This window comes from Puma concolor, chromosome C2 (genome assembly GCF_028749965.1).
Source record: "Puma concolor isolate L17-30 chromosome C2, mPumCon1.1.hap2, whole genome shotgun sequence".
NCBI lineage: Eukaryota > Metazoa > Chordata > Mammalia > Carnivora > Felidae > Puma > Puma concolor.
In genome coordinates this window covers 1,494,448-1,512,607 of record NC_141675.1, presented here as the reverse complement: position 1 = coordinate 1,512,607, position 18,160 = coordinate 1,494,448, and positions in this window count along the sequence as shown.

The window sequence follows — 18,160 nt, the reverse complement described above, 5'->3', positions numbered from 1 at the left end:
TTATATGTTTTCAAACGTATATGTTAAATGTTTAAAACATTTATCTGCTTGTCCTAAATTGCGGTTCCTCTGCTATTCCCAAATAAACTCATTTTGCTAGTAAAATAACCAGCTATTTTGTTTTTCAGGTCGACACTATACTGTCGATGCAAATTGGCCAGACATTTTGGAATCTCTAAAAGTAAGAAAGAGAGTTTTATTCAAGTCCAAGTTAGGACAGCTGCCCAGGAAAACATGCTCGTCACAGGGAAGAAAGTGCTCTGGAGAAGGAACAGTTTTTACGGGGTGATATACTCTTTTACAACCTGTAAAAGCTCAGAAGATTATAGATTAGCATCTAGGCAGGAATCATGAGTTTTATCGTAAAGGCATGTAGGGAGCAGGAGCATTGATCAGTATCTCGAGGACAAGATGGTTTTCTCTTAGGCTGCTCATTCACAAAACAGATGTACAATGCGTGCATGGCGGGCCATAAATCAGGCTTTTGGTTTGAACAGTTTATATACAGTCATGTTGACTTAGAGGGAAATCTAACCTGGCTTTCCTTGTATATCAGGTCTTTAGAGAGTTTTCCCACCATCACCATTGAACAGTGTCAGAGAGGCAGGATCCAGAGAAGACACGGGATAACTCTGGGCTGATGAACACACAGGTGCCGGTACCCACAGAGCCCATTAAGCTCGCTGTTTTTTGCTGACCTTGGGGTTTGAAGGGAAGTCTCTCCTGGATTTTGAGCTCTTGTCTTTTTCGGGTTTTGAGCTCTCTGGCTTTATCCACGTTCTATTTTTGTTTTTATGAAGGCATCGCCCTTCCTGGTGAGTACTCTTTTGCTTTTCAGTTTGTTGAAGCTTCCTGGTAAGTTACCCATTTTGTTCAAAAGTAGGGAACATATGATTCCAGGTGTTTTAGAACAGCTGTTGGAAAACAGGGCCCCCCCTCAGCGTTAAGACATCATAGGGAGCCCAAAGGCAAGATAGCTTCTACCTGGTCCATGGACCAGATTCTTGTGCCTTTCTGGAAACATGGCTAAACTTTTCGATAATTTGGATTGTCGTGGCCATTCTAGGGAACATTTGTTTTAGAGAAGTACACCTTAAGGGGCACCCTTGACAGTGATGATTCCAAACCTCTTGGAGACAATGGAATATCTTCTTTGATTGATATGCAGAAGCTTCTAAGAGCCTAAAATGAAGATCCTTTCAGCAGGCAAATAAAAAAAAAAAGAATCTTTAAGTAAAAGATTATGGCCATCTGAGCAGGTAATTTTAACTTAGTCCATCTGCCAGAAAAACAACTTGGATCAGATTATTTTCTTTTGAGTTTTGTACCTGAGACATGACTAAAATTCCTAAATACGGGCTATGAGATCTCTGTGTCTATGCTATATATGGTGCAGATATGTGATATTTTTCTACCTCCAGGTGGTATTGCCAAAATTGATTTATAAAGACATCTAATTGGCTTTAAGAAAATAAAGCATTTATATAAATCACAGATACTCTCAGAAATATGGCAACGAATTCAAATGTTTTTCAAGTTCATATGATCTGAGATAATCTCGATAAATAAACACTCGCTTCAGTTTGTTGGTTTGACAACAACAGGCATGCCTTCTGAGTGGTCAGCCTTAAACAGAATGCAGATAAACAACTTTTTCTTGCTGGGGGTACTAATCAAATAAGCTCTTACTCTTAAATTGCAAAATTTGCCAACAGAAGAAAGAGGATGATGGTTAGCTGCTTAGTGTGTAATCCAGGTGTATTTGTTCAAAGTGACTAATTTATACAAATAAGACTAGAGTTGATACTAAGTTAAATAATGGATAATCATTGGATACCTAAATCATATCCAAATAAGGTAAACGTTAGCTACTAAACAAGTATATCTACTTTTGGCTTCATTTTTATAGAGATACAGAAAATATTTGGATTAACAAACATGTTGTATATCACCTTCAAAAAACTGACGTGTATTTGTGATCCACTAGAGGATGCTAATACGTGTCTGGTCGTGCACCATTGCCTTCTTCCTAGTTTTCACTGGGAAGGCAAGATTATAAACGTTTTAAAAATTGAAAGGCTTGCCAAAACTACAGAATGAACCCCCCAAAAGTCAGAACACTTCGGGTAATAAGCATCAATGAACTCTGCACAAACAGTGTGCATTAATGCTGACAAAATGCATCAGGCCCCCCTTTGGAAAGTAAGAAACAAGGGACTCGCATGACCACTTTCTCCTACTGTGGAGAGATTCGCTGTATCTCCTAGTTTCTCAAACCACCATCACAGACCATTGACAAATTATGATTAACATTCATTTCAACAGAAAAGATACATATCACCTGTATCTGTACAGATAAATGGATAATGTATCTTCAATTTCATTTAAAATTTGGAATGGATTTATTGTAGGTTGTCCCTATATACATAAAAAAATAACTTCGTAAAATACAAAAGAGAGTACATGCATGAAATATACTAAAAATGGGAAATACATGTCAGCTTATTAAACTTATTTTAGTGACTTAGATCGTTTTACATATATATAGGCATGTGCTGGACCATAAAATAGACTGTATTTCTCACTGTGGAAATGCTCCTACAGGTTTGAAAGCCACTGCTCTTGTATCACAGTAAATTGAGCAACAGTGGAAAAGGCCACAAAGGACCGTCACCTCTTCTGTGCTGAACACACACAGCAGTAAGTCCTCAAGGCCAGGCTGTCATCACCCCGGGACAGGCTCACACTTAGTTTCTTGGTCTTTCCAGATTCGCAGCCAGGCAGCAAACTGTTGAAAATAACTTCCCTCATTTCTTATAAAGACTCGCAAAGCTGGATGGCAGCTTCAGATATTTCTAGCTTTGCCATCGGTTTATTTTTTTTTTAACGTTTATTTCTTATTCTTTTGAGAGAGAGACAGATAGAGCAGAGAGAGAGAGGGAGACACAGAATCCCAAGCAGGCTCCAGGCTCTGAGCTGTCAGCACAGAGCCCAACACAGGGCTCGAACCCACGAACTGCAAGATCGTGACCTGAGTTCAAGCCGGTCGCTTAGCCAACTGAGGCACCCGGGCGCCCCATCTGTCATAAGTTTAGCAGTTATTGTCCCATTTTGCAAATCTTTATGCTACTTAACTCACGGCAACCCTTTAGCAATAACATGGGGGTCCTGTTGCCCAGTCTAACAAAGCACTGTCAGGATGAGCCTATAGATGCCAGTGAATCTCAGACTGTCATTTAAAAACAGTGCATGTCTTATTTTAACTATCTTATATAAAAGGAGTTTATATTTTTTTAATGTAAAGAATAAGCAATTATGCTAACTTCTAAGAGTAAATCTGCAACTATTCTGTAACACCTGCCTTACATCATTTCTTTTCTAGATATGTTTTGTAAGTTTTTTGAAATTGAGAAAATAACATTTAAACTAATAAAGTTGAACTATTCAGCAGAAAATGAATTCCTAAAAATAAAACTACTAGAAATAATGATGAAAGAAAATGACTACATGAAAAGTAAGGAAAATAGAACGTTGGGCGGGTTGTTTGTTTGGATAAGGAAAAATACGGAAGGACTTTTTGTTTTGTTTTTTGGTAAAGGAAAAAAAGCAATGTTAAGTGTTTAATGTTAAGTGATTACTCCAGAATAAGAAAGGAGAAAGATAGGACAAAACCTAAATAGACAGAGAGAAGTATAGAGGTTTATGGAAAAGGAATCTTGAGAAAGAAATGGTCAAATTGGTTAAAAATTAAATTATTATTGTGAGGGTTTTCAAATGAAGCCTTGATAACAGTAATGTACTTATGCAAAACTAAACCTTAATCATTTCTGTTAAAAAGACAAAGCCTTCTTGGGCTACTGATCTACTTTTTGTAAGATATTGTGAAAGGTTTTGTTTACCTTTTAACGTAATCTATGTAGAGGATGTGCATGGGAAGGTCAGTTGGCTGAGCGACCGACTCTTGATTTCAGCTCAGGTCATGTTCTCATGGTTGTGAGATCAAGACCCCTATTGGGTTCCGTGTGCGTGGGGAGCCTGCTTAAGATTCTCTCTCTCCCTCTGCCCCTCCCCGACTCGTGCATGCTCTCTCTCAGAAATACATAAATAAGCAAGTAAATAAATAAATAATCCATGTAGAAAACCAAGGTTTTGTGTTTTATCAAAATAATTTCGTGTACTTCATATTGTCTTTGTCATCAGGTCCTAGAGTAAACTGAGGCTTCTGGATATAAGAGGGCTAAGTTTTGCTTACAACTATATGACCCTTTCTATTTGCCTTTGACTTCTTTCATCATCATGTTGGTCAAATAGACAATTAAATATTGTTTCTTAATGACCTGGGATCTTTTTTGGTCAATTGTCCAATGTCTTTTGATTTTTTTTTTTTATAAACTCCCCCAAATCAAGTGCTAATTAAAGTCTTTTTGACCTAAAAGTAACTTAAGAACTTCTAGAGGGTTCCTGGAACTTTTCAAAAGATTTGTTCCCTCTCCTAATAAAAAGTATAATATCTCATTATACTAATTAGGATTGTTGGAGCTGTTAAATTACATGGGAAGTATCGTCAAATAAGAACAGTAGGCTTCTTTTTGTTGTATTTGTGTAGGTATATGTTATGTATTCTAGAAATTACATAAAATTCCCCAAATTCCAATATATTCTGGTATAATGACATCAGTCATAATTTTAATTATCTTGGAATGTTGTGTGTCACAGAAATAACCAAATTTCCTTGTCAGTTATATCATAATAAACTCTCATCTCTGTAACTATTGCTTCTTCTCCTTCTCCTTCTCCTTCTCCTTCTCCTTCTCCTTCTCCTTCTCCTTCTCCTTCTCCTTCTCCTTCTCCTTCTTCTTCTTCTTGTAGGCTCCAGGCCCAGCATGAAACCCATAACCTGAACTTATAACCCTGGGATCAAGGCCTGAGTGAGATCAAGAGTTGGACACTTAACCGACTGAGCCACCCAGGGACCCCTAACCTTTGCCATTTTTAAATATTTTGTCATTTACAATTATTGATTTAAGTGCCTCATCTTCTAAGAGATTCATGAAGAAGCCTTTGACAAGTACTCTAGAACATGGGTTTTGATAAACTTAGGGTCATAATGCTGAACTGGGTAAAAATTTCTAAAACCCTGGAAAATGGACTGCTTTCATGTTTTGTTTTTCGGAGTCAAAAGATCCTCTTTTCTCCTCTTCTTGAAGCTATCTATAAGTTACAGCCATTTGGTAAATTGTATCTTTCCAAAAAAGTTTGAAGCATTTATCTTTTTCTCCCTACCTCATCCTTCCAGAACTCTGAAACTCTTACTATTCTTATTTTTTTGTGACAATGGATGCATTTGTGTAAATTCAGCAAGAGAATTTGTTCTCTGTGTAAGAGAGCTCCCTAATGCACCTAGCCCCTGCTTCTCTGATCCACAGTCGATAAAAGAAGATATACGTCAATATTGTACAGACCTAACTGCTTCTGTTAAAATGACATTGCTTTAGTAGAACAATCTTTTCACTGCACATATCCAGGAGACAAAGACCTTAAACAGCACGCCCTACAACCCACTGGAAAAGACGTCCCCAGAAAGACTTCACTACTTTGGAAACGCTCGAATAAGGCATTGTTAACCAAACTTTTTGCTGCTAAACTCCAAGCAATAGACTTTTGGATTTACGTGTCATAGCTAAAGAAATCACAAAACCCAGACTGGACTTGCATACCGACCGCTGACCTTCCAGGAATAGAAGCAGATGACGGCTGAAGGAGAAAGTTTTCCCAAGATGGCCAGCCCAGGCCTGTCTAGTCTTTTCTTGCTGCTGTTGCTTCTTACTACCACCCTCTTCTTGTTCTCAGAGAGGCAATGCTCTTAAACACATTTCTCAGCCTGTTGAGAAGTAGATTAACCATTGGATCTGTCACCAGAAGCTCCAATCTGCTCATGATGTTGGAGACCCCTCGGGCTTACCTGTAACTATGTTCACTTTAGTCCCGGATCTCACTGCTAATTTTACTCATGAACCTATGGACTTCACTTGTAAGGTTAAGTTGCTAAGACTTTTCCCACTCACAGTCATATTAGCTCAACTAAACACCTCCACCTCTGTCAATTTTATGACCCCCCCCTCACTTCCCCATCCTTTCCTTACCTAAATACAATCTGTTCCCCCGCACCCAAGGGAAAGACAAATGGGTTTACATCCTCTTGCTGAGGTTTTTAGAAAAGACACCTTTAGGAAGGGATAACCTCTCATCGAATGTCACCCCAACATCTCTGACCCATGGCTTAAAGGTATCAATGAATTTACCTAATGAACCTATCAATAACCAGACCTTAGCTGGAGTCCTCTAGGCTCTACCTTGTGTTTGTGGTGGCCAGCACTTCCCAGGGGCATGTGGATGCTTAGATGGCTGGTGAATCAGAGGACAATGCTTACTGGGACATTTCACTGTCCCTGTTAATATGCATACTGAATCAGAAGTCCCCATTCAGTCCACTCCATTGAACCTCCACGGCTGTCATGAATGGGAGCTTTCAGGAGGCGTATGTGACTCCGGGTTTGCCTCCATAAGGAGAGCCTTTCTCACATAGATCAGAATAAATGCCAACAAATGTAAGATCAGAAGTCTCTCCCTAGCGTTAGGAGAGCTAGCCCACTCCACAACCAAAGCAGTAAAAGCCCAACAATGATCACTTGACTCACTGGCTACAGTAATTTTGGATCATTGCATAGCCCTTGATTATCTACTGGCCGAACAAGGAGGCATTTGTGCAATAGTGAACACCACCTGCTGCACAAGGATAAATTCCTCCAGGGAAGTAAACAACTAGCTGCATAAAATCAGAGAACAAGCGCATGGACTACAAAGAATTGCACCTAATGATCTATGGTCCTTTGATCTATTTAGCTGGCTGTCTTCAGGTTGGACTCTTGGTTCAGGACTACTGTGCTAACTGGGTCATCATTCTGCTCCTTATTTTGTATAATCAGTTTAAAACTTTTCACCTGTTGCCTGTCAAATCTCGGCAGAACTCCAGAACACCTCACTCTTGATCCTTAGATCTTGATCAACTGGGGGAAGTGCAAATGTGAGTAAGGGAACCCTCATTAAAATGGAGCCAGGAAACCCCGGAAGGGGAGCTCTCATCCACGCAGCATTCACTGCACATAGCATAACCAGCAGGAAGAAGGAAGATAATTCTTACCTCGATAAGGGAGGGGGGGGCACTTTTCTCATAGGAATTCCTCTATTGCTTTTAGGAAAAGCAAGATCTCTTCCTGCCCCAACAACAACCATCGCTTTTGGCCGATGAGAAACCACCATATCTTTAAACTGTAGTTGTTCTCCAGTGAACTTTTATTCCAAACAATCCTCCCGAATATCCTCCTAAAACATAATAAAGGCTGACCTTCTCTGGGTCTCTTCCACTCGCCTGTGATTTGCCATCGTTTGCTCGTCCTGAATTTCAATTCCTCTGCTCTTCCCAAATAAACTCGTCTGCTGGTAAAATAAGTGATCTTATTCTTAGGGGTGACATCCCCAAGCGCTGCTTCTCTGGCCCGACCTCTCAAGACCAATGTCTTGTTATAAGTCTGGCAACTCTGAGCTGTACCATACACGCCTGCCCAGTTCATCAGGTTCAGCCAGCCTGAGGCAGCTGAACCGAGCTGGCTATGGTGTGGAGGGAGCCCACCCCCGAAAATCACCCTGAGGTGGCAGCTGCAGACTGGCGAAGATCAGTCCCCATTTGGGCTTGCTGTCTGAAGGGGTCCCAGGCTGCTCTAGCAAACCAGGTACCTCTTATCAGATGATGGATGCCCCAGCCAGCCCCCCTGGCCCTGCCCTGGCAAGACAGCCCAGCATCATCCAGTGCCATCTCCAAAGGCAATGTGTGCATTTGTACAGGTTAGGACTCGGATTGAGGCAGATACCTTGTGTCTACAACATCCTGTTCTGTGACACAGCCACCCTGGCTCTGTGCCCTTTCCCAGGTTCCTGGATCCCTTGAACTGTGCTTACTGTGCACGTGGAGTTTGGACCTCTTCGGCCAGCCTGAGGCAGCCGGGACCGTCCAGGCCGGTGGAGCTGGGGCCAAGACACCTGCACAGGCTCTGGCCCAGCCCCCAAATCACCCTGCAGCAGAAGCTGCTAATTGGCCCTCATCGGTCTCGACTTGGACTTGCTCCCCGAAGGGGTCCTGGGCTCCTCCAGCAACAGGGACTCCCAGGTACCTCGTACTGGATAATAGATACCCTAGCCGGTCTGCGCAGGTCTGCTAAGGGAGGCCAGCATCCAGCTCTCTCTTCAAAGGGAATATACGCGTTTGTGTTTGTTAGGTCTTGCAGCGAGGCAGATGCTCGTGTCCCCAAGATCCCGCTGCCGTGACCCGGCCTCTGCCTGTACTTGCCCTGTTCCAGCTGCCTAGCGTCCCTGACCTGCACAGGCCCTTGGGCAGCTGGGGCTCTCTAGGCCTGTGGAGCACGGGCTGTGCCCCACCACCTGCACGGCCTCCAGGGTGGAGGAAGCCAACCCCCTGACATCTTTCGGAAGCAGCAGCTTTGAAATGGCAACAGCCAGCTCCCATTTGGACTGGCTGTCCGATGGGGTCCCGAGCTCCTCCAGCCATCGTGGCTCCCAGGTGTTTCGTGCTGAGGGATCTCTTGGCTGGTCTGCCCAGTCCTGTCCCCGGAAGGAAGGGCAGATTTCTCCAGCTTCGCCTTCAGAAGGAATAAGCAAATCTGTGTAGGTGAGGGCCTGGATTTAGGCAGGTGCGACAGACACCCTGGAGTCCGCTCTTGAGAACTGGCCTCCCCCGTCTCTCACCTAGTTCCAGGTTCCCATGACCCTGAACTGTGCTGCCGGGGCGTGAACACTTCCCCTTTCAGCCAGCCTGATGCAGCTGGGGCCCATCAGGCTGGTATAACGGGCTGGAGCCCAAACCCCCGCATAGATGCAGCGTGCAGGGGCCCAGAGTCACACGTCACACGGAGGCACCACCCGCAAATCGGCTACTCCCAGTCCCCACTTAGATGCGCTGCCTCAGGGGGTCTGGGCTGCTTCAGCCACCACCGCTCCCAGGAGTCTCTTATTAGATGACAGCCTGGCCAGCCTTCCCTGCCCACTGACCCACAAAGGCAGTCCAGAAACCTAAAGCTCCGCATTCAGGGGGAATACTGCCCGTTGGGTCGGTTAGGGCTTGGGGAGCATGCATACACCTTCTCCCTGACAGCCATACCTCTGCCCCATCCTATTAAGACGAGGACACCATGCTAGGTCCCTGGCTACCCTCACATAGGCTGTAAGTACCCGCTCAGTTTATCCCATTCGGCCGATCTGAGGCAGCCGGGACCCTCTCATGGGGTGCAGCTGTGGCCAGCACAATACCAGCATAGGTTACAGTGTGGAAAGGGACCCGCCCCTGAAAATCACCCTGAGGTGGCAGCTGCAGATGGGTAGCATTCGGCCCCCACGCGGACTGCCGCCTCAGGGGCCCCGGGCTTCTCCGGAAACCAAGCATCTCAGATGTCCCCTTGTGGAAGCTCCTCTGTCCTGTCCCCAGCTCCTCCGTTCTGTCTCCAGCAAAACATCTGAAAGCCTTCAAGCTCTGACCTCAGGAGAATCTTCCATAATGAATACATAGGCCTTGTGATTAGGCCAACACCTTGTACCACGAGGAGACTGATCGCACGGCCAGGCCTCATCCCACGTTGCCGCATTCCAGGTCAGTGCGACTCTGTCCTCAGCAGCTCAGCCACGCCAGTACATGACCCGTCAGCTGCCCGAACCCTCCAGACTGTGCAACGAGGGCCCATCCCCACCCCCCAGCATTGCCTCAAGGATGAATACACCCAGAAAACCGCCAGGCTGCCCCTGAGCAAAGGGGTCAGCCCCCGTGTCCCGAGCTTCTGTAGAAACGAAGCATCCCAGCTGTCTGTTATTAAAGGACACCAAGGCCAGCTCTCTGGGCCCAGCCCTGGAAGTGCAGTCGAGGCTGTTCAAACTCTGCTTCAGGAAGAATATGCACATGTGTAAAAAAAAAAAAAAAAAGCTTGGAATGATGCAGATGCAACACCCCACACAGCCTGCTCCTGGGACCTGGCCTCCCCCTACAGCCGCCCGGTTCCGGGCCCCCGGCTCCCTGACCTGGGCAGGGCACGCACACGCAGTCTGCACGCCTCCTGCCAGCTTCCAGTGGTCGGAGCCCGTCGGGCCAGTTGGCCTCAGACCAGTCCCCAAACCTGCAATGGCGCCGGTGGAGGAGAGTGCCCACGCTCCAGAAATGTTTCCGAGGTGGCAGCTTTAAACTGGTAACGGACAGTCCCAGAGTCCCCTCACCATCGAGGCGCCCAGGCATGCACTGACGAATGACACCAGGACCATCCCTCTGTGCCCCACGCGGGCGCGGCAATCCAGATTCCTCCAGCTCTGGTTTCATGCCCATGTGCGTCCACGAAGGCTTGGAATCGGGCAGGTGCCGAGGGCACAAAACAGCAACCCCCCACCTTGAAGCCACTTCCCCGGACATTGTCCCGTCCCCAGGCTCCGCCTTCCCCCCCCCCCCCGGAAGTTTGCCCATGCAAAGTACGTCCCCCATCAGCCCTCTGAGGGCAGCTGGACTCTGGCAACCTGTGCAACTCATTGGGCCCAGAACCCCCTATGGGGGCTCAGGGTGGAGGGAACTCTGGCCTGAGCGCTTGAAACTGCCTCCACTCAGTTTCCATCTTCACTGACCCCCTGATGGGGTCCCAGGTGTCCCTTGTTGGAGGAGGCCCCGGCAGCCCAACCAGGCCCTAGCTGTGCCTTCAGAAGGAATATGGATGCGTGTTTGCGCAGGCTGGGGCTTGGAGGGAGGCAGAAGCCCTGTACCCCCAACAGCCTGCCCCTGGGACTGTCCTCACCAGACCCTGGTTGTGTCCCAGCGCTCCGCCCCGGAACCGGCAGGTCATGCCTTTAAGTCCTGAGAAGCTTGGGCGGATCCCTAGCCTTCTGGCTGGAGAGATGCCGCCCCTGAAGTTCTTGCTGAGGCAGAAGCTCTCAAGGGTTACGGTTAGTGTCCATTTGGACCAGCCGCCTGATGGGGTCCCTGTGCCCTCCAGCCACCAAGGCTCCCGGGTGTCTCTTATTGAAGGAGGCGCACAGCCAGGCAGCCTGGCCCTACCCTGGCCAGACAGTCCACTTGCCTCCAGCTCTGCCTGCAGGGGCAGTGTGCTCATTCGTGTAGGTAGGGTATGGAAGTAGGCAGATGCAAGTGTCCCAAATAGCCCATACCCTTGACCCGGCCTCACCGGTCACTTGCCCTGCTCCGGGTGCCTGGCTGTGCTGACCTAGAGGCTTGTACGTTTGCTTGTTGGACCCCGTCAGCCCTCAAAATGGAGTTACTTTAGGGTTTGTGGTCGGCGACTTGTGGACTGAAGGATGGGAGATGGGAACCGTGGGGTCTCGATGCAGATTTCACGCTGGATTTTTGTCTGGTTTGTTGACATATTGAGATTAGAAATGAATAATGATTCCAGGTTCCAAGGCTAGGAGTCCCTTCCAATCTCCTGGGGGTTGCTTCTGCTCTTTATTTCTGAAGACGGTGTGCAGAGGTGAAGTCCAGAGCAAGTAACCGGACCCTACACTCAGGTCCCCTGCACTCTTCAGTGGGAGCGCCTGCCCTCTCTGGTTGTCTGATGTCAGTATTTAGTGCAGCCCTGAGCAAACAAGGGGGAAAGCTGGGTGACTTCCGAAATATCCCTCATGGGAATCTACAGAGAAACTGCAATGTTAACTTTTGAGCTGGGTTTCTTATGCCTTGGTTATTTAAAGCCGCCAGTTTTCTAACCCTGCCCTCCCTGATGCGGCTCTAAGACCTCCTTGACAAAGCGTTTCCATTACAGCTGCTCTTCTAAGAAGAAAAGGAACAGTAGATGATGCTAACAGTCAGCCAGTGAGTCCCTGGGTGACCTTGGGGAGTGATTTGGCTCCCAGGTGCCCAAGGATAAGGCTAACTGTGGATGCGATGCCTTATGGGTGGGGACTTTAAGCGACTTAGCCTAAAGTCTCATGACACTGTCTTTGGGTTTCCAAGGGGGGGGTACTGCAACTTCATAAGGAAAGTCGTCCCAGTGGTTCCATGAAGGACACATTTGCATTGAAGAAATCACACAAATGCCGACCCTTTGCGGTCTGCTTTCTGCAGCTCACGCCCAGGCAGCTCCCAGGCGACCGTTAAATGAAGAGCGATGATGGGTGCACGAGCCTTGTGAAATTGAGCTTGTAAGCCAACATTAATTGCATTTTCCTTTGCAGTTTGTTAGATGATAGCGGGTCTGTTTTCTCAGTGGTATTTTAGAAATAATCAAATCTATTGAAATCTTTGATCACTTAGCAATAAATAGGTAGGGAGGCAGTCCTGAAACCTGTTGGACACCGTTGTATCAGTCAGTTATCATCGAGGACTTTGGATGTACTGCCCAGATCCCCTTTTGGGAACGAAGGACTTATTCCCCCAGGTGTACAGTGGCGTTCCTAGGGAAGTGCTTCCACGCAGGAAAACTGCCTTGCCCAAGATCACACCCCTTCCTGTGGCAACTGAATGAGACATCTGGTCAACCCAGAGGCATTCAAGGCCGGGACCCCTCGCCCCGACTTGGGACAGCTCCAGAGCTGAGCCTTCATTGGGACCGCGTCACAGCTCAGCTCGGCTTCCCCTCCACTCATGTTGGCTTGCTTTCCTTCCCTTCCACAGATGTGGGTCCCAAGGACGCTCCGTAATAAACCTCCTGCACACAATTCTGTGTCAGCGTCTGCTTCCGGGAGAAGCTGGCCTGAGACCGTACTGCCACATAACCTGCCCAACAAACCCATCCAGCTCGGTGGCTTAGAGCAAGCACTTGTCCCTCCTGCTCGCAGGCCTGTGGGGCAGCCAGCACAGCTCCGCTCCAAGCGCTGGCCATCTGGGCTCTGAGTTTGTTCAGGCCTACTCTGTGTGCCCGTTTGTTCCTAGGGCTACTCACTCTTTCTAGGCCAGACCACAGGAGTGCAGAACCACGAGCAGAAGTACAAGATGCCTCCTAAGGCCTTGACTCAGAACTGGCTCTGTCCCTTTGCCTGCATGGCCACAGTCAAGTGTGACATCAATGGAGCAGTGGAATGGACTCCGCCCACTGTAGCCCACTGTGAGGTCATGCAGCACAGGGGGGCAGGCAAGAACTGGGAACAGGAATTCGATCTCCCCCAGTTATTATTCTCTCATTCATCCGCTCATGCAGTGCTTGTTGGATGTGAACCATGTGCCAGGCATGGTTGCAGGTGCTGAGGCTCAAAACATGGACAGGACAATTTCCCTGCCTCGGGACACTTGCAGTGCAGTGAGAGAGCCAATGAGCAGTGCCTTACAGCCCAGAGTGCTAAATGCTGCGACCAGAGTGGGCGCCGCGTCCACGGGGACACAAAGAAAGGGAACCGTAGCGGATTCTGTTGCTCCCCGACTCCCAGCACCCACACTTCCTTCCAGGTAGCACTCCGAGTTTCTTTGAAAGTTGCCTCTCCACGTAATGACTGAATGGGAGGTACACAGTCTTGGGGGGTTGTAAACTGGGGACGCAGTCCCCCGTTATCATGGGGCCAATCACATGATAGTATATTTCCGGGTCTCTGCTACTTGGCTGAGTGACAGGAAGCCACGGATGGAGCCGACCCGCTTTAGGGACAGCACTCTGCTGGCCACCAGGCCATTTCTGCTGCCCCCGTCCCAATCTGATTCTCCAGCTTCCTGTCCACCCTTGGAGACGTATCCCCGTGACAACTTTCCATTTTGCTTATGTCTGCCAGATGGAGTTTCTGCTACTATAACTGAATCCATATCTGAACACAGACTTGGGCAGAGGGAAGGGACAGGAGAACAGCCAAAAAGAGGGGGGGCCTATACAGCTTAGCCCTTAGGGATAAGAAAGGGCTGGCAGAGGGGAGGGAAGGGCAGAGGGCCTCCAGGGAGAAGGGACAGTGGGCACGGAGACCTGCAGGCTGAAGCCTGGCATATGTAGAAGTACAGGCAGAGGATGAGAAAAAAGTTTCTGTTTATAAAACTGACACCCAGGGCTAATTTGCACGCAGGCCAGGGCGCGAGATGGGGGTGGGGGCGCACAGAGTTCTGTGGGGTAAGCTAGCACGTCCCTCTGCTCTTCCCGAGGTGAGACTGTGCGAGGCCGCGGCCCACCCTCCTCGGCAACTGCAGTCCGTTACTCCCAGTTAGGGAGGTGCATTTATCCGCGTCCGCATTCCCCTGGGGTGCAGCGGGCAAGGATGGAGAAGGCAGAGCTAAAGCCATACGAGGCCAGGGGACGGAGGGCACAAGAGTGAGCCTAAATACCAGCACAGGCAGCAGAGCAGGCTGGCCGGCAGCCAGGGGGCACCGGGCCTTCGGGGGCGGAGCCGGCGAGGGGCCTGGAACCCAGGTAACGCGGCCGGAAGCGAGGACTGCAGAGCCGGCAAGGGTAGGGGACCGTCCGGCGTCAGAAATTCCCGGCGTGGGAGACCCACCAGCCCCCGTTATGCCAAGAGGCAGCAATCGGGGGAGGTGCGGCAGTCACAGCCCTGCTTCCTACTCGTCTGCAAACGCTTTCCCGCGTCCGGGACGCACCTGCTCTGAATCCTGGCCGCACCTGCCGTTGGCTGCCTGCTGCCCTCTCCTGGCCTGCCGCGGAACTACAACCCCGCGACCTGCGCGGGTTCTCGAAAGGATGAACGCAGGAGCTGCGGGCCGGGCCGAGGCAGGCATCCGACGGGAGGCCGGCAGAGCTTGGGGATACTTTTGTTCAGCCACCCCGTTGTACAGAGGAAGGAACTGAGGCCCGTGGAGGGAAATGACTTATTCTGGCTCTCAGGGCCACTTCTGGTGGGCTTGAGCTTCCTAGTCTACAGGCACGGATGATCCCCATGACCCATGCGTACCTCCAATGGTGACACAGGGGCCGCCGCTGAGAGAGAACTTACCCTTGGAGTTTGGCCACAGGTGCCCACATCGGCTGCATGATTTTAGCTGTTTTTTTTTTTTTGTTGTTGTTGTTGTTGTTATTTTGTTACCAACACGCTGGATTCTGAAGAACCTGAGCCTTGGGAGAAGAATTAACAGAGAAATAGAGACCTGGTTCCTTATCTTTTAGGGAAAGATATCCAGTCGTGGATACTTCTAGACTCAAGAGATGGAGGCAGAAGGAATTGGACAGAAGCTCCCGAAGAATGTGCTGGTGCTCAGTTCCATGCCTTCAGGCGTGGCAGGAGGTTGAGCAGACACCCCATCCACCTGATCCCTCACCACAGTCTAGAAACACCTAATTTGTACCGTTACATGAGTGAGATGTATAGCTTTATTGTGGGAAGCCACTAAAGTTTGGGCAGTTATTACAGAACGAAGCGATTCACGAATAAACGATGCCAGCCTCGGAATCTCTTAAGATCGCTTTAAGTGCCAGTGGAGAGTAATCGTGGTAACTTCATCAGCCAGTTGTGCAACGCTAGGCAGTGAGTCAGGGGCGTCCCTGCCCGGGAGCGGAGGGCAAGTAGGGGGAGGTCACGACCTCTGATGTCACGGCTTGCGTATACTGAGGCTTAAGGAGACGCATTACCTTGCGCGGTCCGGCACACCCGGACTCAAACCTGCGCTTCAAGAAGGTTTGTAGAGTCCTCGGTGGGGCAGGGCCCCCTTCCATGTCACACTAGAGACCGTGTCAGAACCCCACCCATGTTGCCTCAGGTCCCTCTAGTCTCACCCCCAAGAGGCAGCACCTGCATCTGTGTCTGGCGGCTGCCTGCAGGCTGCTGGAGTCCGCTGGCCCGTGTGCCTGGCGGGCTGGAGGTGCCTGGCAATTTACACCTTTCCCAGGGCGCCCGCTGGATCGCCAGCGCGGGGCTCTAACCGCCCCAGCTCTCTCCCCATCAAGACAGTCTGGGGGTCACCTGCACTGTCTGAGGTTCCTTGTGGAACGGAACCAAGTGGGAGCCTCCATGGGTGATACCCACCCTTGCGTGGCCTCCCTCCTTCTTGGTCCCACCTCCGCGCTCCAGGCCTTCCCACGAATGCTTGTCATGGGGAAGGAACCTACCCCCGGATATTTAAGCGGAGCGCACCCACTTCCTTATCTGCAGGGCAAGGAGGGGAAGGCATTTGCCAGAGGCCACACAGAGCAGAGGAGGCCCAGCGCCCAGCCATGGTCCTCGGCTGCTCCAACAGCTGGTGCCGGTAGGGGGTCTCCACTCCTGCCGTCTTGGCTGTCCCCTGGAATCACTGAGGCAGGAGTGGGAGCTCGAACTTGAAGCAAGCCGCCTGAATCGCCCAGAACAGCCCTCACCTGGACTCCGGGCGCTCCGATACGAATCCATCCTGCTAGAATAACGGGTAGCCATTCAACTAACAGACGTTTCTAAGAGCATCTGTGTGTGTCGGGTAGTTCTCTGGGTGCTGGAGAGTCAAGGTGAGCAAGACAACCCACACATCTGCCTGCCACAAAGGAGAAGGAGAAAGCAGAAGGCCAGTGCATGATAAATGCTAAGAGGAGAATCAGGGGTCTGAGAGTGATGGAGGCTGCCGTGTTGGAGAGGAGGTCGGGGCGGCCTCCTGAGGAGGCAATCTAACGGCATGGTTTCTGTGGGTCCCCTCTCCCGTGGCAGGGGAAGGCTGCGCTTGAGCATCAGTGGCGGAGTCAGGGTGGCACCCAGTTGGCACTCGGTGGGCACCGGCCATCTGCCCGGCGGGCCTCCTCCAGGTCCGCGGCTTGTGCAACGTTGCTGTGCCACCCGGAGGACCGGCTGCGGACAAGGGGCTGTGGCTTCGGACTCCGCACGTGGAACCTGTGCCCCCGGAACGGCCTTCCAGCCACCAGAGGGCGGCCTGGGAGTTGTCCTCAGCCTCTCAGAGAAGCCATCATCTTGAAAAGTAGAACAGGAGCCACGCAGCAGGTGTTTCCCCTGACTTCCGAGAGCATCCCGGCCTGTGTCATGCCGAGGGCAGGGGTTTTCTCGGACGGTAACTGTGTGACAACCCTTTTGGAAGTCAGCTCATGCTTGCCAGATTTGCAGGCAGGCAGACGTTGGCTCAGTCCTGTGCTGTGTGCTCTTGGGGTCCTCGCAGACCCTCTCTGAGCTCAGACCTGAAAGACGAGTGTCCCAGGCAGAGGGCCCAGCCAGCACAAGGCCTCTAGGGCAGACAGGAGCTTGTGTTCAGGGAGCACTTCTGCAAAGGGGATGGATGATAAAGGCCCTGTCCTCCTACAGCTGCTCTGAGGGTCGGTGTAACCAGCGACACCTCCCACTTCCCCCTGAGCCACTCATGACCCCAAATGTGGCTCATTGCATTCGGAGGAAGCGGAGGGGACGTGATCCTGAGCAAGCCCAGTGCCTCTCGGGTGGGAAAGACGTGAGGAGCCCCCACCCACCCCAGGCAAGCGCCCCCACCAGACTCTACATTCTCTGCTCTGCTTTAATCCCCACTGAAATTGACCTGGTGTATGTAGGGGGGACTTTTAAAAATACTTTTGGGGGGGGCACCTTATACACAGTTAAGTGTCCAACTTCGGCTCAGGTCATAATCCCACGGTTCGTGGGTTCGAGCCCTGCATTGGGCTCTGTGCTGACAGCTCAGAGCCTGGAGCCTGCTTCCGATTCTGTGTCTCCCTCTCTCTCTGCCCCTCCCCCTCTCATGCTCTCTCTCTCTCTCTCTCTCTCTCAAAAACAAACGTTTTGAGAGAGAGTGAGCACATGCACCAGCAAGTGGGGGAGGGGCAGAGAGAGAGAGAGAGAGAGAGGAGAGAGAGAATCCCAAGCAGGCTCTGCCCTGACAGCATAAACCCAATGCGGGGCTTGAACTCACAAACTGTGAGATCATGACCTGACCCAAAAGACTCGGATGCTTAACCGACTGAGCCACCCAGGCACCCCTAAAAATACCTATTTTTAAGTTTTTATAACAGCAAAGAACATAAGCCGCCTTTGAGCCCGTCTTCTAGAGATAATCTGCCTGATTCTTGGGTGTATTTCTTTCCCGTCTTTTTTATGACAAATATTTTCACATGGTTGAGAAATCATCATACCTAATGCTTTTCTCCTCCTAACAACTTGTTTATTTTCCTGGCCTGCCACTCCCTGTAAAAGCCACAACATATGGCTCAGGAATTTCCCTCCACCT